The sequence below is a fragment of the Triticum urartu genome, chromosome 4A (genome assembly GCF_056163025.1).
Source record: "Triticum urartu cultivar PI428250 chromosome 4A, HENAU_Tu73, whole genome shotgun sequence".
NCBI classification, from domain to species: Eukaryota; Viridiplantae; Streptophyta; class Magnoliopsida; order Poales; family Poaceae; genus Triticum; species Triticum urartu.
The window spans coordinates 448,727,494-448,735,260 of record NC_141876.1 but is presented as its reverse complement, the minus strand read 5'-3'; the positions used below and the strand labels follow the sequence as shown (position 1 = coordinate 448,735,260).

General features: G+C 51.0%; 1 long non-coding RNA gene across 1 annotated transcript; it reads left to right on the top strand.

The window, feature by feature from the left end:
- The first annotated feature begins 3,819 nt into the window (after window positions 1–3,819).
- LOC147976132 (uncharacterized) lies at window positions 3,820–7,178 on the top strand. The gene is made up of 3 exons (XR_015602119.1): window positions 3,820–4,192; window positions 5,504–5,581; window positions 6,902–7,178. It is a non-coding gene; the product is annotated as an uncharacterized LOC147976132 (long non-coding RNA).
- The last annotated feature ends 589 nt before the right edge of the window (window positions 7,179–7,767 follow it).

Genomic DNA, 7,767 nt, shown 5'->3' with positions numbered 1-7,767 from the left:
GGGCCGTCGCGGGTGACCTGGAAGTTGGCGACGAAATGGTCACGCATCTCGTCTCAGGAGGAGATTGAGCCTGGAGGCATATTCAGGAGCTAGGAGCGGGCACCATCCTTGAGAGCCATGGGACACCAGTTCGCCATGACTTTCTCGTCGCCGTTGGCTGCCTTGATGCTCAGCTCATAGAGCTGCAGGAACTCCGTAGGGTCAGGGGTGCCGTCATAGCGAGGTGGCAGATCCAGCTTGAACTTGCCCGGCCAAGCGACGCTACGTAGCTAAGGGGTGAAGGCGTGGCATCCTGCCGTGGTCACCGGGACTCTGCGCTAGTGGAGAACTTATCCTTGATGGGGTCCGCGCACCGCCGCCGCAGGCGGCACGCGGTTTTCCGTGGTGGCGCAGGAGCGCGGGGGCGTTTTCTCGCGACCGAGGGACTTCTTGGCAGCTTCTTTCTACTTACACGGGCGCTGGACGCGGTGGGTCGCGCCCCGTGGGGCCGCGCGCTTGGGTGCCAGGACCCCGTCGTCTTGTGGCAGAGGTGGTGGAGGCGCTTCGTGGGCCACGCTGCTCGCGGCTGGCGGAGAGCGTGGCAGCGAGAGGGACGGCGCTGGGGAGCCCCCTGCGGCGCTGACAAGCTTGGCGATGCTGTCGAGCCGGACTTCGTAGAGGTCGTTGACTGGGCGGTAGCGCAAGAGCTCGCGCGCCATGCACAGAGCGGCCTGCGCGTCCATGGGAGTGCGACGAGCGTGGGACAACGAACCGGCCGGGGTCAGCGATGGAGTAGCGGTGCGGCCGTCCCGCCGCACCGAGGGGTGCAGCGAGGATGCTTGCTGCTCATTCCTAGCCGGGCCGGTGGCGGCGTTGATGGCAGACGACGGGGAATGACAGGGTAGCCCACCGACGGGAGCCGTCTGAGCGATGCGGGCGGCGAGGGCAGCCCGGCGCTCAGCACGAGCGCGATGAGCGTCTGCCATGGAGACGATGGAGCAACGAGACGCGGAGCGACGGAAGGGAAGCTACGGTGCACACCTACCTGGCGCGCCAAATGTTGTATCATGGGTTCCGGCAAAACCCTCAAGGTTCGAACACCGGGGTGCACGTGATGATCTCCCCCCTACCGATCCACGTCCTAGCTCAGCTAAGATCTTACTAACTAACTCGACGAACTCACAACACAAAGGACAAAAGATTTATACTGGTTTGGGCCACCGTTGTGGTGTAATACCCTACTCCAGTGTGGTGTGGTGGGTTGCCTCTTGGGCTGAGGATGAATAGTACAAGGGGAAGAACAACCTCCTGAGGAGAGGTGTTCTTGTGCTTGGTGAACTTGTGGTCATCCTAGTCTCTCTTGCCCAGACCGATCGATCGATCCCCCAGCTACGGTGGTGGCTAGTCCTATTTATAGAGGCCCTGGTCCTCTCCCCAAATATTGAGCGGGAAGGGAGCCAACAACGGCCAATTCGAAAGGGGACAACTAGTACAGCTTATCCTGACAAAAGCAGTCTTCGCCTGGTGGTGACGCCGTCTTGGGCTCCACGGTGACCTCCGTCTTGCCGTCCTTCTGGTCTTGGTCTTGTTGCACTGATATGAAAACCTTTGCTTGACACTTCGGTACTCCGCGCCTGCGCCCGCTTCCTTAGGAGCGAAGAGGAAACAAGGACACTATGTGCGCTGGTGCCCGCCTGCCGCCCACTTAGCCTTGGTCGTCATGGCTCACGTGACTAGAACCTCGCGAGGTTTGCCTGGCCTTGAACTCTCCGCCCCTCACAAGCCAGCCTGGTGAGGCCGCTCCAGAGGAGGTCTTACGTCGCTCGCCTCGCGAGGCTTGGCCCCTCGCGAGGGTCTTGAGTCCTTACTGGTGAAGATGGGCCATACGGGCCCGCTCGCAGAGCCACGTCATGGGCCGCAGGCAGGCAAGTCTGGGGACCCTCTTTCCCAGAACGCCGACAAACTCTAGTGCAAGTGGGAGACTGAAGGAAATATGCCCAAGAGGCAATAATAAAGTTGTTATTTATATTTCCTTATATCATGATAAATATTTATTATTCATGCTAGAATTGTATTAACCGGAAACACAGTACATGTGTGAATACATAGATAAACAGAGTGTCCCTAGTATACCTCTATTGGACTAGCTCATTAATCAAAGATTGTTAAGTTTCCTGACCATAGACACGTGTTGTCATTTCATGAACAAGATCACATCATTAGAGAATGATGTGATCGACAAGACCCATCCGTTAGCTTAGCATAATGGTTGTTTAGTTTTATTGCTATTGCTTTATTCATGACTTATACATGTTCCTCTGACTATGAGATTATGCAACTCTCGAATACCGGAGGAACACCTTGTGTGCTATAAAACGTCACAACGTAACTGTGTGATTATAAAGATGCTCTACAGGTGTCTCCGATGGTGTTTTTTGAGTTGGCATAGATCGAGATTAGGACTTGTCACTCAGTGTATCGGAGAGGTATCTCTGGGCCCTCTCGGTAATGCACATCACTATGAGCCTTGCTAGCAATGTGATTAATGAGTTAGTTACGAGATGATGCATTATGAAATGAGTAAAGAGACTTGCAGGTAACGAGATTGAACTAGGTATGATGATACTGACGATTGAATCTCGGGCAAGTAACATACCGATGACAAAGGGAACAACGTATGTTGTTATGCAGTTTGACCGATAAAGATCTTCGTAGAATATGTAGGAGCCAATATGAGCATCCAGGTTCCTCTATTGGTTATTGACTAGAGATGTGTCTCGGTCATGTCTACATAGTTCTCAAATCCATAGGGTCCGCCCGCTTAATGTTCGATGACGATTTATATTATGAGTTATGTGATTTGATGACCGAAGTTTGTTCGGAGTCCTGGATGAGATCACGGACATGATGAGGAGTCTCAAAATGGCCGAGACGTAAAGATTCATATATTAGAAGGTAGCATTGGGACACGAAATGGTTTCAGGAAGTTTCGGATAAGTTTTGGAGTACTGGGGGTTACCGGAACCCGCCCCCGGGAAGTTAATGGGCCTTAGTGGAAAAGAGAGGCGGGCCGCAAGGGAGGCCGCCCCCATGGCCGGTCTGAATTGGACTAGGGAGGGGGCGGCGCCCCCCCTCTTTCCTTCTCCCTTCCTACTCCTTCCCTCTCTCCCTCTCTTCGAAAGGAAGGGGACTCCAACTAGGATTGGGAATCCTAGTTGGAATCCCCTATGGCGCGCGCCCCCCTATGGCCGGCCTCCTCTCCTCCCGCCTGTAATAGCCGGATAATTAAGTGACAGTAAACTCACCCTACTATGCCATGTCATCATATTTTATTAAGCCAATTTGCCACTTGGTGAAAAGCGAAGTCAAATTCAAAATTCAGATAATAAGTCGAATTATTGTTTCTTCGAAGTATAAAACTAAAATGTTCGAATTTTAGTATAATTTCCCCTGATCATTTGTCTTGTTGAATCCAACATCATTTGGCTCTCTGATTAATCTCTAGAAAAATATATAGTGGTCCAACTCCAACAAACGCAACCATTTCAAAATAAACAAATAATTATGAGTTTCCAAATGACTGAAAACTTTATGTGCCGCTCCAAGATATTGCGCTTGAATTTTGTGCCAAATTTCAAGCTCAACTAAATTCATTTGCTATAGCAAGTAAATAGAAAACAATTGTAGAAATGTAAAGAAAAGAGAAAATAGAGAGGAAGGAGATGACCTAATCTACTGACACTATGGCCCATTTAGTAAAAATCAGCCCAGCCACCTCCACATGCCCTCTTCTTCTTGCTACAGGAGGCTGGGATGGCCGTGGAGGCCATCCGTCGGCTGTGGCCACTTGCGTGGCGGCCATCCGACCCCTCCCGGCGTCCTACTCGACCTACAAGTCCTCCTCGACCCCCCTTGACGAACCCTAGCTATTTATCCCGCTCAATCACTCCACCCCTCGCTCCCCTCTCTCTCCCGAACGCAGCCGCCGCCGTGCGCCGCTCGATCCCGTAGCCACCGGTGCCCCTGCGCCCGGGAACCTTGTCTGAGAGGTGCGCCGGCCATCGCTTCTTCCTCCTCGACCATTGGTTGAAGCCGGGGCAATCTACAACGAAGGAATCAGGCCCTTCTTCGTCCTCGGCCGCGGCTTCTTCTCCGGCGAACACTGACGCCGTCGATCCTCCCCGAGCCTGTTGCCCTCCCCTACCGAACCACAGTGAGAACATGCTCCCCCTTGTCCCATTTGCTTCGATCCCCGTGCCCCTAGCCTCTTCCCGCCGCAGCCGTAGACCGCCGCACCGCGCACGAGCTCCTGTCAAGCTCGCGCTTGCCCTGCCTCTGCTCGTGCTCCTCGCGCCCCGGCCTTCCACTGCGGCCACGCCCTACACAACACGCACTCGCTCTCCTGCCCGTATCGCTACCGCCGCCACTGCCCTGCTCGGCAGCGCGCGTCCGCGTGCTCCGGCAACGCCTGCACAGCCCCACGCTCGCCGCTCCCTGATGCTCACCTCCTGCACTGCTGCAGCCTGCGGTCGCCTGCTGCCATTGCCCTACGCTGCTGCCACTACGCCGCTGCCGCCCGCGCTGGAGCCGCCCGGTCGTGGCCGCCGATGCTAGCCGGCGCCGTCCAAGGGCGTGATGCCGCGCCGGGCGCTGCTCGCTGCTCCCCGCACTCTGCTTGCTGCCGCACTTCTTCTGCTTCTTTCCTTGCCAGCGTTGCTCTGCCTATACTACTGCTAGTACTGTAGCAACACTAGCTAGCTTTTTAATTTCTACATCGAGTAACCCCCTCGACTACCCCTAAACTGCGACTATACAACTACTAACAGGGCTAAAGAAAATATGAGTAGAAAGTATACTTCACAAACTCCATTTTATCTCACTGGACCAAACCCTTTCGATGCATAGATTAAATCCTATGAAAACCACAAAGTTGAATGTTCTGTTAACAGAAAAACCGAAAACAACTTTATTTTCATTGCTACTTTAGAGCTATTGATGATCAAGCAAATGAACTCTAATATGGATGAAAGTGATACTAACATGTAGTTCACATAAAGATGCTCAATGTTGATATAAGACACTAACCCATTGCATGTACAGAACAATAGCTATAGCCTCCAGAAAACAGCCAAGTGATGTTTAAAACTGTCAAATTCTCAGACTTAGCCAAATTTCAGTAAATCCTGAAAAATGATTAAAACTTTAGAAAATCATAGAAAATAAACCATAGTTGAGATGAATTTTTTTTCTACATGAAAGTTGCTTAAAACGACGAGACGAATCCGAATACGCAACCGGTTCATCTGCCACACATCCCTTGCACAGCGAACATGCAACTTTTCCCCTCTGATTCATCTGTCCGAAAGCGCAAAACACCGGGGATACTTTCTCGGATGTTTTTCCCCTTCGCCGGTATCACCTCCTACTGCGTTAGGGCACACCTAGCACCGTTACTTGTCATGTCATGCATCGATATGCATCTATTTGCATTTTATTCATTGTTTCTTATCCCTCTTCTCTCCAGTAGACTATGAGGCTGACGCCGCTGCTGGTGCCCCGGTCGACTATGTTGTTGACGATCCCTACTTGCCAGAGCAACCAGGCAAGCCCCCCCCCTTATCACCAGATATCGCCTATTCTTCTCTCTACTTCTTGCATTAGAGTAGTGTAGCATGTTATTGCTTTTGGTTAATCATATTCTATTGCATAGCCTATCATTGTTGCTATAGTTGTTGATACCTTACCTACAATCCTAAATGCTTAGTATAGGATGCTAGTTTATCATCAGTGACCCTACATTTTTGTCCGTCTGCCATGCTATACTATCGGGCCATGATCACTAGGGAGGTGATCACGGGTATATATATATATTATATATCTTATACAAGACTCATGTGATGACTAAAGACAGGTCGACTCGTAGAGTACCCATGAGTGATTCACGGATTGGGACCGAAAGGACGTTTGTCCTGACGACCCTTTGAGTGGACCTTTGTGGCGGAGCGACAGGGTAGGTTGAGACCACCTAGGAGAGAGGTGGGCCTGACCCTGGTCGATCGGTGTCCGCGGTTAATTCAATTAACACGCTTAACGAGATCTGGGTATTTGATCTGAGTCTGGCCATTGGCCTATACGCACTAATAAACTATGTGGGAACAGTTGTGGGCACTCGATGTTGTGGTATCAGCCGAAGCCTTCTTGACGTCAACGACTAAGCGGCGTGCGCCGGATTGGACTGGAACGCCTGCTCTTGTATTAGGGAGGCTAGGTCTGCTTCTGGCCGCCCACGCAACATGCAGGTGTGCAATGGGCGATGGGCCCAGACCCCTGCACCATAGGATTTAGACCGTCGTCCTGACCTCTCTGTTGTGCCTAGGTGGGGCTGCGACGTGTTGATCTTCCGAGGCCGGGCATGACCCAGGAAAGTGTGTCCGGACAAAGGGGATCGAGCATGTTGGGAAATGTGGTGCACCCCTGTAGGGAAGTTTATCTATTTGAATAGCCGTGTCCCTCGGTAAAAGGACGACCCGGAGTTGTACCTTGACCTTATGAAAACTAGAACCGGATACTTAATAAAATACACCCTTCTAAGTGCCAGATACGACCTGGTGATCGCTCTCTCATAGGGCGACAAGGGGAGGATCGCCGGGTAGGATCATGCTATGCGATGATACTTGGTGAACTTACCATCTACTATTTTCTATATGCTTCAAGATGGAGGCTGCCAGAAGCGTAGTCTTCAATAGGACTAGCTATCCTCCTCTTATTCTGCCATTCTGCAGTTCAGTCCACATATACTACCCCTTTCATTGATACCAATGCATATGTAGTGTAGCTCCTTGGTTGCGAGTACTTTGGATGAGTACTCACAGTTGCTTTGGTCCCCCCCTTTCCCCTTTATATACCCGGTTGTTGCGAACAGACGTTGGACTCCACGAGCTAGACACCATCGTCGACAATGATTCCTACTACACTGGAGGTGCCTACTACTACGTGCAGGCCGCTGATGACGACCATGAGTAGTTTAGGAGGATCCCAGGCAGGAGGCCTGCGCCTCTTTCGATATGTATCCTAGTTTGTGCTAGCCATCTTATGGCAACTTGTTTACTTATGTCTATACTCAGGTATTGTTGCCTCCGCTGACTCATCTATGATTGAGCTCTTGTATTCGAACCTCGAGGCCCCTGGCCTGTAATATGATGCTTGTATGACTTATTTTATTTGTAGAGTTGTGTTGTGATATCTTCCCCTGAGTCCCTGATCTTGATCGTACATGTTTGCATGTATGATTAGTGTACGATTGAATCGGGGGCGTCACAAGTTGGTATCAGAGCCGACTGCCTGTAGGAATCCCCCTTCCACACTCCTTGGCCGAAGTTGAGTCTAGTCAATGAAAATTGTTTTACTAACATGGCTGTGCGGCCCATGGGCCCACGTCACCATTGGGTGGTATTAGGATCTTTTATTCCTCGTCTATACTCTGGGACTCCGCTCTCCCTTCTATTCGGGTTAAATGTATTTTACTAAATCTAACATTAGGATCTCGTGATCACTTTGACCCGGAGAGCACCTTATTATCGATGATTGTTTGCTGCACCAGAAGATTTCGAGGATACTCTACGATGTTCTCTCGAGACTATGTGCGATCGCTTTTACAATTCCCTACCACCGATGTATCCTTATGGATAACTACCTACATTTGACGTCCATACCTTCATTCCAAGTTGCTCTTGTTATTACTAGATACCACGGAATATTTTCCAATATCTCGAGAATACTTTGTGCCTA